Below are 15000 nucleotides of genomic sequence, written 5' to 3'. Positions count from 1 at the left end.
TTATATCAGTATTAATATGCAAATAGTACAGGTAGGAGATTTCAACTGTAATCGAAGACACAGGAGAAGGAAGGTGCAGATGTAAAAGTAATTTCTGAGATATTAAAAAGTAGAAAGCTGTACTTATGAGATAATAAGCACTGGACATAAAAGTGGCAATTTAAGGACAGAATTGATTATGTTATGTTATCAAAGAGTTAAAAATTGTATATAAAGGGATAAAATAACAGGGTTTTCAGATCATGTAGCAATTTTGAATTATTGGAAAAAGACAGATATGTTAAAATAGGTAAAGGTATTAAAAGAATAAATGAAAAAGAACTAAATCAGCAAGCAAAGAAAATGATTATACAATTATGAGAAGACCATGTAGATATGAGAATGTTTTATAAGAACTGGACAAGTTGTTGGGTAAGTTTGAAAGAAACACTTTTATGAAAGAAGCTAATGAATAACAAAAGTTAAAAAGATCACAAGATAAGAATAAGAACAATTATCTGAGTCAACAAGCATTTAAAGATTTAATAAATAATAGAGAAGGATTTATGGAAAAAGAAAAAAAAAAGATTTATGAAATAAACCAAGAAAAAATTAAAACATTATTGTTTAAACACAGATATTTTCTACAAGGAAAAAAAGAGGAGGTGGCAACATGTCTAAGTAAATTAGTAAAAGAAAATAGGAGGAATTATGGAATGTATTGAAGGCAGTGAATATAGAAGCAACTATAGGTTTGGATGGAATTGAATATTTAATGCATAAAGATATGTTAGAATGGCAAAAAATATATATAATTTTAGAAGTATTAAATGCATGGTTAGAGAAATGAATTGAAGAATAAAGTATATGTATGGGAGTGATGAAATTTATATGGAAAAAATAGATATTAAAAATTGGAGCCCACTAATATTGAATAATGTAGACTATAAGATATTTATAAAAACAATAGAAAAAATAATAGAAAACAAAATATATAATTTATAGAATGAGTCAGTATTTGTAATAAAATGTACAGGGAATCAGGAATGTTTGAAGATAATAAAGGAAGTGGCAGATGATGTGATGAATAGAAACGCAAACATAAGAATTATGACTGGACACATGGGCAAAGCATTTGATAAGACACAACATATGTTATGGGAGATTTTAAAATTATATAATGTAAGTAAGAAAATAATTACTATAGTTGTTTCAGTGTATAAAAAGAATAAAGTGAAATTAATGATAAATGGGTGGTTAAGTGAAGAGATGCAAATAAGAATTGGTATAAGACAGGAGTATCTAGCAAGTAGCATATATTTTACTTTAATTATGAATGCAGTGGTTAATGAAGTAAGACGAACATTAAGAGGAGATGAATATTGTACAGTAAAATTAATTCAAATATCAGTAATATTTTCCTTTGTGGGTGTCATAGTATTAATTATGAGAAATGAAGAATGGCTGGAAATAGCTATAGGAAACCTTATTCAAGAATTGAAGGTGATTGGTTTCAGTATTAATAAAGAAAAACGTAAAGGACTAGGATCAATGCATAAAATAGGAGGTATCCAGTTTAATGAAGAGAGAGATAAATCTTAGATATAAAATTTCATAAGCAACAGCAAAGATCTATACAGTGGAAGAATATAACTGATAAAACAAATAAAATATGTATGTTTTGGAGAATGTATAAACTGACATTTAGTTAAAACATATTTTAATAATTCAGTTATATTGGGCAAAATTGCACATTTAGCAAATCTGTTTACAATACCAAGAGAGTATGAAAAAGATTTAATGTCAATGGTGTTTTCATTTATATGGAGGTCATAATTAAATCCAGTCAAAAGAGGAATATTATATGTAAAAAAAATTGAAGGAAGATTGAGGTTAATTCATCTAGTTGGGTATATAGCTTCATTGAATTTATATAAAGTTTTGATATGGTTAAAGGAAAAAGATTATAATGTGATAATGAGGGTAATGAAAGAAAATATAAAAGAAATATGGGAAAACTCAAGTACTTAAAAAGGGAAAAGGAGACTTAAGTGCTGAAATGAAAAAAAATAAAAAAACAAGTTAAAATGCTATTGTGGAAAATTAGTATGGATAATGTAGAAAAACTAGAAGGGAATGGTATGAAAATGTGATGATTAAATAATATTATGTATGTTCATGGAAACATTTGTAAACAAACAAACAAAAAATCAAAAATGAAAGCTATACAAGCAATATTAGAATGGTTTGAGAGATATACTGAATGTACATTTTTTGTGATAATTAATGATAAATAAGTTACCAGTAAAGGTGAATATGCCACTTAAAAATAGAATAAAGGATTTGTAGTTATTGTAGTAAGAAATAAAGTACAGAGCATTTTTCTAGAATGTGAAAGAATAAAGCAATTATGGCAATAAATATGTAAAAGAGAAATTATAAAACTTTTGAAAAGATTAAAAGATATAAACATGGATATGAAATAATATGCATATTATGGTGAAAAAAGACAAAGTAATGCTAATAATTAGATTAAAATATTTTGTATAATATGGACTGTGTGTGTAATAAAAGTATACATCAGAAAAAAACATAATGGTAAATGGATATTATCAGAGATTTTGAAAATAAAAATACAGTTTTGGTTGTGGAAAAAAGAGTGGAATTAACAAAGTAAAGAAGAAAGGTTAATGTACTGAAAATATTATAAATAAGTTTACAAGTGTAAATAGTTGTACATAATTGTGAAATAATCTATACATGTTGTATATATGATTTATATAATGTATATTATTGATTTTAATAAAATACCTCTTCTCTTTGGACTAGTTAGATGGCTTCAAAGAGCTCCTACAGCAGCAAGAAAGAGGCCTAAGGGAAGTAGCAGCATGAAAGTTCAAGGTGGCAGTTCTGCTATTATATGGGATGAGATGGCAAATAGCTTTTTTGGATCTGCTGAGGATGGTAATGTGGAACAGGAACCAGGGGAAGTGGTAGCTGAAAATGCAGCAGTTAAAACTTATACAACAATGATGAAGAGTTAAAGAGGAGAGAAGCAACAAACCAAGAAGGTATCAGGTTTTGTGGCAGTAGGTAGTGCAGTAACTAAAAAATATGCAGCGGTGACAGCATGCAAAATGGAGAGCAGCAAAAAACTGTAAGTAAGTCTGTTTTTAAGTAGAAAAGAACACCAATGACACTAATAGACAAATATGTACGGCACAATTTGGTAACTGTGCTGTGTTTTAAAGTTCAAGGAATTTGTTTTTTTTTATACAAACTGGGATGGAGACTTTTTGTGACATAACATTTAAAAGTAGTGGAGTGATGATGACATTTTTGGAGCAGTGTAACAAAATGAAGGACATTTATCCATGGAACAAGTATTTGTTTTCTGGTAGTGATTTAAATGTTAAAAATGTTGCTTTACAGTTTAGAACTGATGAATTTAAGAAGTTGATGTGGGAAACTGTGGATAATATTTTGAAAGTTTGAGATGAAAGAAACATATGGAATGGAGGATGGAGGGTTGAGGCTGTTTTAAAATGCAGAAAAACATGGTGAAACACTTACCAAGTATTATTTTTGTGGCTATTCATAGACATTAAGATATATTGACCAGCCTAAATCATGTTTCTCTTGTGGGAGCTTTTCTCATTTAATTAATGATCATGGCAAGGTATAATGTAACCAGTGTGGGGAAAAAAGGATATATAGCAAGAAGGTGTGTGCCTAAATGTAGGTTGTGCATAAAGAATGGATACTTTTGGATGAATTCTCAAGAGCAAACAGTAAATAATGAAAATGAATAGGAAAGTGAGGAAAACATACATATAGAAGGACAACAGGAGGCTTTGTGGAGGGTGGAGAGGGTGAAAAAAAACTGTAGAAGAAGAAAAATATTTTGGTGGAAATGAGGATTGAGAAGGAACACACACAGGAACAGAGGTCATGAGAAAGGATTGATGCTAATATGTTTTTTGATGTTGTAGCCTGTGAAAAATCAAATTCTGAGGAAAATAATTATTTGTATATAAACTTATGAAAAATGTTCATTTGGGGAAAGAAAAAAGTAAGAAAATAAAAAATTAAAATTAAAATTTTTAAATTTACAAATACTTCCCCTAAACTTAAAAAGAAGGAAAAATAACGACTTTAGAGTACTTTCAATAACTGTGAATAGTATTATAAACACTGTAAGAAGTATAGGGTTACTAGAATGGTGTGGTAAATGTGATGTGGATTTTATTCTGTTAGAAGATGTAAGATTCATGACAATTGAATGAAGATTGAAAACAGAAAAATTGTGGGGTGGAGATATAATATGGAACTTAGAAAGTGAACGTTGTTCTGGAGTGGCTGTGTTGTGTGAAAGAAAACAGTGAAATACTAGATATAACATTGGTAAGGATGGGAAAGTTGACTGTTGTGGAAAGAACATGTTTATAGCATTATATGCATGTATGACTAGGAAGGAAAGAGGGAATCTATTTCAAGAATTATTAGTGGTGGTTAACATGAAAATTATAATTGCAGGGGACTTTGTGATCAAGGGAAAATATAAAAAGAAAGGGAATGATGTAAACAATACAGGAAGTGATGTGATGTGGTAAATTAGCTGTGTGAAATAAAAGTTAATGGACTTATAAAAGGCGGCACTTGAATCTGAAACTGATTAGCTTGTATTATCAGAAGGCCAGGGAGTAGCAGATGGTGACATACTTGTAATGAGTTTTTCAAAACATTTAGCAATTTGGATGGATGGAAAGAGCAATGCAGATATGGCTGAATTTTTCAATAAGGGAAATATATTCCTTCTGAGTAGGCTAGAACATATATACCGCAAAATTTCTAATAGTAAATCTGTTATGAATTCAGAGAGAAAAGCAAAACATCCTATGACTAAAATCCCCCAAAACATCTCAATATAGGCTATCTAGTTCTATGCATATATTGTCCCCACAGAACCATAGTGCAAACATGGAGGTGAAGGAGAAAAGCCACTTCAGATTCACAGGAAAAGACAACCTGTTATCTTGCAAGCAGGCTACAATTATTTATTTATGTTTTCCATTTGCTAACAGGGAAAGAGTAATTGATTAAAAACCCATTTTCAGCAGAAGTTTGGGAGAAAAGCTCCAAAAGAAAAAAGTGTATGCATTACAATAAAGCTTAATAAATGAGTTTCACAATTACTCTATAGACATTATACATTAATAAGGAAAGGACAGTTAGGAAAAAGATGATATTAAATGTTGGGAAAATTCATCTATAGGATTTTTTCATGCTATGAGACCTGTGGGGAACAATTATTAAAAAACATTTGGAAATTAAGTTTTATGCTAATATAATTTCACATTGAGAATGTTGGTGTGGGAAAAATATACAGTGATAGTCTAGAGGAACAGATTAGAAGACAGATGTGAAGATTAACCCAGGCTAGTGCAATCAGACAACCATGGGTCCTCCAAGTGCTATTTGTGTTGCACTTTAAACTATTTTTAGGCTTTCTGTCTCAGGAAGAGGGTATCATATTTTTGAGATGTAGCCTGAATATAATGATACCCTAGCTGTGTTGTTTGATTTGATATAAGCAGTTGGTGTTTGTCAGTGTCCTGTTTAGGGAGTAGAATGTGATAGTGCTATGTAATGAACAATTCTCTGGTTTTGTGCAGGAGCTTTTGAGTTGTAACTAAATGTGACACAGTCAATTAGTAAGGCAGCTACAATTTATCTGTTTCAGAGCCAGGCTGTGGTGTGTTTCATAAAATAAATTAAGTCAGGGCAATGGACAATGCTATCAGTTTATAACTGTTAATGCTGTAAATGTTATTTTAAGGACTTGATACTGCTTTTTTGTGCTTAACAAATATTTCTACAAAAGACACACTGTCACTTTGGATATTTAAATAATTCCCAGGTTGATTTTCCAGAATGCACGCTCAAAGACAGTCAAGAAAATATTACATCAACCATCCAGCCTTCTAACAGAGATGGGAAATAGGAGGTTTGGAAGGCCTAAATGTATGAGAAATTCATCAAAGGACTCTAGGGAGCCTTTCCAATACCCCAGCAGTGACTGGGACAATGCAGAGCAAGGCCTAAACTTGGCAAGAGCTGTGGTGCACAGAAAGACATGACCACCAAAGCCATCTTCAACATTTGTTTAAATGGGTTTCAGTTACCTAAATTCTTTAAAGTTAAAATGTGCATTTATGCAGATTATAGTCAAAGCAAGCATGAAAATGTTTTCAAACAACTATATAACAGTACTAGTTTTCAGTTTAAATGTGTTCCAGGTATCTAAAATACTAAAATTAAAATGTATGTACAACAGATGTTCATTTATGCAGATCAAAGTTAAAGCAAACATTCAAATGTTTTAATGTTCTCAGATAATTGTATAACAGTAGTAGTTTTCAGTATGTGCTTTTATCTGTCCTCAGATAACACTGACAGAAAAAGGTATTCCTTTACTAATAGTTTAGCCTCCAGAATATAACATTACCACATTTCAGTTTATGCTTTTACCTTTGTTCAGGTAACACTGGCAGAAAAGGTATTCCTTTAGTATTAGTTTAGTAAGTTTCCAGAATATACACAACTATTTTAGATGTTCAGTATAAATATGTATCACTTTAATGTAAATTTCAGTCAAGGTTCCTAATCTGACATTCATACTCAGTTATGCATTCGGTATAGTACATTTCAGTCAGACTTTAGAATATAACATTAACAATCAATTATACATTTCTAAAAGCTTTATGTAAGTTTCAGTCAAGTTTCAGAATATGCCATTCATAGTTATAAGTTCAGCAGAGTACCATTTCAACCAGATTTCAGAATATAACATTCATACTTAGCTATACATTTCTAACAGCATTACTAGAATGTTTACAATATGCAATTACATCACACTTCACTTTCTTCAGTCATTAGTTTTAAAGTAAAATGACAGAATTATTTCTAACAGGCCTTTTAAGGATAAGTTATCTAAATAATAAGTAGTAATAGTTATTTAATATACTCAAGGCATAACAGGTCAGGCTTAATTTGTTAATTTACATAATACAGTGCAAATTAGATAATTATTGTATATTAGACAGAAAGTTAAAAAGAAATTTACAGGTTTTGCAAAGATATAAATATGAAATACAGAATGCATCGTTTTTTAGTAAAAGTACTTCTACTATTACTGCGCATAGATATTTACAGGATAGTTAAGACACAAATTTAAAAGGCAGACATCTATTACAGCACAGAGAAATTAAAACAATAAATAGGATTATTAGTAACAAATCTAGCTGAAACTTTACAGAGACAAGTTAATACAGTATATGGTAAGTATGGTTCAAAGTATGTATATAGAGACCCATTCAAGTTATAGCCAGCTATAGACCCCCCTCCATGACTCAGGATACCCATTCCTCTTACCTGGATCTACTTGACTCCATTAAGGTACCCCCAACACCATGATCCTTGATGACTACAACTAATCACCACAGACTGGGTGAACGATTCCTGTACTAATGCACTCAACGATTCCTTGACTTCATCAGTTCTAACTCACTAGACCAGTTTGTCTTATCCCCCACAAGGGGAGATAACATTCTGGACTAGGTTCTCACCAACATAGGCAACCGGTGCACCACTCCCATAGCATGTTCTTCCCTGGTGAGATCAGATCATTGGAGTGTCTCATTCAAAGTTTCTATCCCACCCAACCCCCAATCCATAATCAAGCTAAAAAACTTCTCAAAAGCTAACTACCACCTCCTAAGGGAAGGTATTTGTAGCTTCACACCACCGCCCCCTCAGAGGATGCAGAAAACTATGCTGAACAGTACATTAATGCAGTATACAAGCAGCTGTAAAACTGTATGGACTCAGCCATACCCAATAGAACTAAAATTTGCTTCTCGAGGAAAGACAGACCTGTTTGGTGGATATCCTCTATCAACAGGCTTTACAACAAAAAGAAGAAACTGCTGTCCAAGGGTAAAAAGGAACAAATTCCAAATTGGAAAAACTCCCTCTTTAGCCTCAACAAGCAGATTAGATCACTAGTGAAGGCCTCTAAAGCCAATTATGAATCAAAACTAGCCTCTTAAACAAAGGGAAACCACAAAGTCTTCTTCAGTTATGCCAGGAACCTCCATGGCAAAGCCCATGTTTGTTCCAAATTAGTACCTAACAGTATCACTTACACAGATCCTGTTGACTTAGTCAAACTGCTAGCAGATAGGTTCAGTGCAAACTTCACCCCCCCTGCCCCCCAAAGGCCCTTTCGACATTCCCAGTACTTGTCCCGCACTTCACATTTCCACAAATCAAGTGCTAAATGCCTTATCCAAGGCAAAGAACACAGCTTCCATGGGACCTGATAGTATCTCATGCTGTATTCTACACCATCTCCAGCAAGAACTGGTTTCACCACTGAGCACCCTATTCAACCACAGCCTAAGTACAGGCATCATTCCAGAAGAGTGGAGAACTGTCTCCCCTGGCACAAAGGTGGTGCCACTACTGACCTGGAAACTATCACCCCATTAGTTTAACAAGTCTGATCTGTAAAGCCATAGAGCATATCATTATTATTATTATTATTATTATTATTATTATTATTATTATTATTATTATTAAGCTCATAGACAAAGACATAGGCAATCTCCAAGCACTTGACTCCACCCAGTTCGGATTTGTCAAGGGCAGGTCTTGCCTGTCGAACCTGGTTGACTTCTTTGAGACTGTCACCAAGGCCATGGATGAGGGAATGTCAGTGTATAAAGCTTACCTTGACCTGGCCAAGGCCTTTGACACAATTCCCCCAATCAGGCATCATTGAAAAGCTAACACAACTTGGCGTAAATTCATAGCTCATCAGGTGGGTGGTCAACTGTCTCACTTACAGGACTCTAAAAGTCAAAATAGGCACCTCCACCTCTAATAGCAGACCTGCCACTAGTGGAGTTCCCCAGGGATCTTTTCTGGGACCCCTACTGTTTGGCATCTATTTCTCAGAGGTCCAGGCAAAGACTAAAGGCCTATGGTTGACCAAGTTTGTGGATGACTGTCAGTTGGGTGCTGTCATTGACTCCTGAAATGATGTTAACATTCTGCAAGAGGGTCTCACAGCAACTAATGACTGGTGCCAAAGTCATGGCCTCAAGCTAAATACAAAAAAATGTATCATCATATCATTTGGCAAAAACATGGCCCCTACTGATTATCACATCAACAGCAACCCACCTAAGCACACAACCTGTGGTGAGAGACCTGATAACAACCTCAAATTAGAACATCATGCAGGGGCAGTGGTCAGAAAATCCTTTTACTTGGTTCATTTCATAAGCAAAGAAATTTCATCCAGAAAAAAGGAGGTTACTATCTTTCTATATTCCTCCCTCATTAGACCAATAATTGAGTATACCTCCCCGTTTAATATGTACCTCTCCAAATATCTGCACCGACTAGAAAGGCCACTGAAATACCTCACAAAGATAATTCATGGCTTCCAACACCTGTCCTGTGTGGAAAGGCTCAAATCACTATCACTCTATTTGCTATCATACAAATTGCACAGGGGTGACCTGTGTCTTGCTTACAAGGCAATCTCAGACCCTGCTCTACTAGAGATGCTCCATATCTCTAAGTCTAACTCCTCATGTATTACATGCTCAGAAGGCCTGAATCTAATATGCAACATCGACAAAACCTGATGGAGAGACAGGTTTGTCTCCCAGAGGCTGCCCCATCTCTGGAATAAACTTCCCATACATCTCTAACAGAGCACCTCGCTGACCCTCTTCAAGAGCAACTTGATGAGTGGATAGGAAACCACACATTTTTCTCAGGGGTTCCACCTGTGTCCCTCATTGACAGGGTTGACAGGTGCTGACTGAGGTTTCTTTTTGGGGATAAACCTTTGGCTAGGCTTGTAAGGACCATAGGGCCATTAGCCTAGCAACCTCCTATGATCCTATGATCCTCTTATAGGTGCAGAAAGAGGGTTTACCAGTTGTCCAGATATAATTATACCATAGAGTTAAGAGGCTTCAATCCAGATGGGCTATAAATTCTCAAGTGACACCTAGTGATTAAAATTAAAATTGCAAGTTTATTTACCAGATAAAAATATTTTATATTAGTTTCTAATAATAATTATAAAGTAATTACAGAAGTAAATCCTATTTTAGTAATTTCAGAGACAGCTGTTATATCATATTTTAAAGTAACCACTAAAATAGGGTCCCCTACACTAGACCAACATGCCACAAAGCCAATGCCCAAAAGACCGACATCAGAAGACCGACGAAACAGATGATCGACAAGGTGAAATCCCAACAGCCGAAACACCGACATGGGCAACGTCTTCCAGGTAAGAGCAAGTATAAGTAGTTATAAGAAGGTTGTAATTATACTGTGTACAAGCATACCACTTCCCAACCCAAGGCCATACCTGTAGAGTAATGAGTAGAGAAATGGTCATTAAAGCTGTGACCACTGCAAGAATCATTTGTTAGCTGACATCTCTCTCTCTCTCCCACCTTATCTTCACCAATAATCTAAACACATAAATGAATGGATATGTTTTCCACCAAATCTACTGTTGGGACATGTGTCCTGTTGTTCTACAAATCTTGAAATGTATTTCAAGTAATGTTCCCTGTTTAAATACTATTATTGGTGGCCTGTTGCTATCAATGTAACCTGCATGCCGGTGTAATTCCCACTGTGGTTCCATCTATGCATGTGTTCTGTTTGCTATTCAAATGTTCCAAATCTGTTGTTTTGTGTTAATGGGAATACTCATGCATGCTGTTATAACTAATTCTGGAATGTTTACCATTACTAACAAACATATGTTCTAAAACTGCAACACCATAGCACATCATTGAAGGTCGATCCCAGTGGATCTGCCTTTCCCACTTCATCTGGCCATGGCATCGGACCCTAGCACATCTGGGTCCCACCCTAGGACCTCTTCATCGGTTGGTCCTGCACCAACATTGGGAGGAACCGCCTCAGGGGATGGGGCTTGTCCCCCCCGGGCGAGGGAGCTGACAGGATCCTGTCACCCGAAGCCAGGTACATGGTCTGGTGTGTAGCAAGCTCCACAAGGAATTGGGAGATATGCTATGCCAGTTTGAGGGCTGCATGGCACAATTAGAGCATCAGCCTGCACCTCCTGCTTAGCCCCCAGTACAGCCACCTTCAGGGCCGTGAAGGTGCATTGGTAACTGTCCATGGGTGGAGACCTCAGTCCCACTGTATCCATTCCGATTACCAAACACCCCTCCCCATCCAAGGTGTTTACCCCCCACATGTGTCATATACTGGCCCTGTATGCTGTCTTGTCTGTCTTGTCTGTATTCCTACCCAACCTACCTCCCCAAATATACCTACTATCCTTCCCCAAAATCCTACTCTCACTTTAAAAAAAAAGGGCAATCTGTTCCCCCCAAAAAATATTGCCCCATGCATACTGTCCATTATGCACACAAGTCCACTGGACACATGTAATCTTGTCTAATTGGCCTCACAACAAATTATTGTTGCCCTCACAGCTCTCTTCCAGGGGTTTGAGTGTCCAAATTTATCTCTAAATTCAGTATATATGCACAGCTGTTGCTGTAGAAGAAATGGACAGCTATGGACCTTCCCTACATCCATTCTGCACATCCCTAGCTATCTTTCATATTGTTTTACCCTCTTTATGCCCCCTTTTTCACCACTTTCCTATCACCCCTTTCTTATTTTCTTTTAAAGACATTAGTGCAGGGGTAAGCAGGAGTAAGTAGTAGGAAGTGGGAGTAAGCCTGTTTGCACTGTAATAAATGATGCCTACACAGGTTAAGGCTAACTGTCTGTCACATAGTTAACTGGAAGTTAGCATTGCTTACCGCCGTGCAAACCCACACAAACCCACTTGCAACTGCTTAAAAGTGCCTTAATCACTCTATATCCAACATCCCTTGTACTGCCCAGCAACAAAATAATAAACCCTTGCAAGTCTTGAACCCAGGGCCCTGCACACCCTAGCCACAGCAATTTACCACTAAGCCATCTGAGATGTACACATGTTTGATGTTTATTCAAACATATGCAACACAATCATTCAACAGTAGGGAAAATGTATATATATATATATATATATATATATATATATATATATATATATATATATATATATATACATGTGTGTGTGTGTGTGTATAGGACTGCATGGATCAGGCAATCCCAAATAAAACCAAGACTCTTTCCACAAAGGGCAAACGTCCAGTCTGGTGGACCCCAGCCATTAACAAACTTTACAATAAGAGGAGAAAGCTATTACATGATAGAACAAAATCCATAAAAGGGAAGTCACCCCTGATCATTATTAGTAAAAAAATACGAGCACTCATAAAATCAACTAAGGCCAATTTTGAGAAAAACATTGCCATGGATTCAAAGGACAATCATAAGGCCTTTTTCAGCTATGTTAGGAACCTGGGTGGAAACTCCCAGATATGCTCAGAATTAGTCCAAAATGATACAAAATCACTGAACCCACAGACATTGCCAACATACTGCCGGACAGGTTCAGTGCAAACTTGACCCCCGTCTCGGGCCCTAAAGGAGAGATAGCTATCCCGGCAGAGTGTAGCCTCCCAGACATCTCAAATGCGCAGGTGAAAGCTGCTCTCTAAAGCTAAAACACAGCATCAATGGGACCGGATGGTGTCCCCGGCTGTGTGCTACACGAGCTAAATGAGGAATTAAACCCGCACATAAGGCAGCTGTTTAATCTCAGCCTTACCACAGGATACGTGCCCAAGGAGTGGCGTACGGCAACTGTGGTCCCACTCCACAAAGGCGCCTCTACAGACCCTGGTAATTACTGCCCCATAAGCTTAACAAGTCTAGTCTGCAAAGCTATGGAGAGGATCATAATGGAGCTCATAAACAAAGATACAGGGGACTTGCAGACATTGGACCCGACCCAGTTTGGCTTTGTCAAGGGAAGATCATGCCTTTTGAACTTGGTCGACTTCTTCGAAACAGTCACCAAGGCCATTGATGAGGGAAAGGCAGTCCATACAGCCTACCTTGACCTTGCAAAGGCTTTCGACACAATACCCCACTCGGGTATTGTAGAAAAACTTACCAGCTTAAATGTAAACCCATATGTCACAAGATGGGTTGCAAACTGGCTTAAGGACAGAACCCACAGGGTTAGAGTTGCTGGCGCTGTGTCAGACTCCAAGCCGGTCACAAGTGGTGTCCCACAGGGCTCGGTCCTTGGCCCCCTATTGTTTGGCATCTACTTCTCAGAAGTACAGGCCAACATGGGAGGACTTTGGCTGACAAAGTTTGCAGACGACTGCAAACTGGGCTCCATAGTGGAAAGTGCATCGGACACGGATATCCTTCAGAAGGGACTCACGGAAACAGATAGCTGGTGCCAGAGCCATGGCCTGAAGTTAAACGCTAAAAAATGTATAGTCATACCCTTCGGGAAAAACAAGGTAACCCCAAGCTACCATATAGGTGGCAATCCACTAAGCACAGAAGAGGTTATCAGGGACCTGGGGACCCAGGTTGACAGTGGCCTTTCTTTTGACACTCACATTGCTAAAGTGGTTAGAAAGACCTTCTACATTGCCCACCTGATCATGAAGGGATTCACATCCAGATCTAGTGAGGTCATTGTTCCCTGTACTCTTCACTTATCAGACCAATGATCGAGTACAATGCCCCATTCGGGATGTATCTCACCCGACATCTGCAGCAATTGGAGAGACCCCAAAAGTTCCTCACCAAAAGGATAAAGGGACTCCAAAATCTGTCATATGTTGCCAGATTGAAGAAACTCCAGCTCTATTCAGTCGCATACCGTCTGCTCAGAGGTGACATGTGCCTGACATAAAAGGCCATGTCCAACCCGGAATTAATGGACATGCTCCACCTCAAAAAATCCAAATCCACCAAAACCACTAGAGCAAGCGACTTAAACCTTAGCACGGATATAAATAGGACGTGCTGGAGGGATAGCTTTATCACTTAGAGACTCCCTATGCTGTGGAATAAAATCCCGGTCCATGTGAGGCAGAGCACCTCGCTGACTCTGTTCAAGAGAAATCTAGACCTGTGGATGGGAGATCGTAGGTTTACCCCGGGAATCATATCTGTGTCACTGCTGGACAGAGGCACAACAAACTAATGGGCACAGTATTTTTTCATATAAGGGGTGGCGTAAGCCACAAAAATTTGGGCTAGGCTTATAAATGCCTTAAGGCAGATAGCCTAGTATAAACCTATGAACCTATGAACCTATATATATATATATATATATATATATATATATATATATATATATATATATATATGTGTGTGTGTGTGTGTGTGTGTATATGTATATATGTATATGTATACATAAATATACAGATATATATGACAGGTACAAACACATGCACTCACTGGAAGTATTCCTTAAAATGAGAACAATGACATCTGTGCTGTAACAGAGACCTGGTTAAAGGCAGCAGGAAGCACCCCTGCACTACCAGCCTATAACTCATTCCACAACTTTTGGCTGCAGAACATGGACTGAAGCTCCAGAGGTGGTGGTATATCCATATTCATTAAGGATGCACACACCTCCAGAGTGGTAGACCAACATTACGCATTACAGATTCTGCAGGCATAGCTAACATTGGGTAAGACAGTGGTTCAGGTTGTAGCCTGCTATAGGTCCCCAAACATGTCCCTAAGCAGCCTGGAGAATATTTGTGTCCAACCTAACATTTTCATACTGGTTGACTTCAACCACCCCACCATTAACTGGGAAAGCTACCCATGTACCGATGCATATGCCCATCACATAGACCTGGTCATTCCTACATGGGCGACTGTTGCTCTACACCAATGGTCAACTCCCCCTTGTGATATCTGAACACAAATTAATCACCTTTGGAAATCCACAGCCCTCTCACCCCCCACCCCTGCCAGGTAACCACCATGAAAAGCCTTTCCAAA

Source organism: Protopterus annectens, chromosome 5.part1 (genome assembly GCF_019279795.1).
Source record: "Protopterus annectens isolate FY-2018-M chromosome 5.part1, PAN1.0, whole genome shotgun sequence".
NCBI lineage: Eukaryota > Metazoa > Chordata > Ceratodontiformes > Protopteridae > Protopterus > Protopterus annectens.
This window is presented reverse-complemented; position numbering follows the sequence as displayed.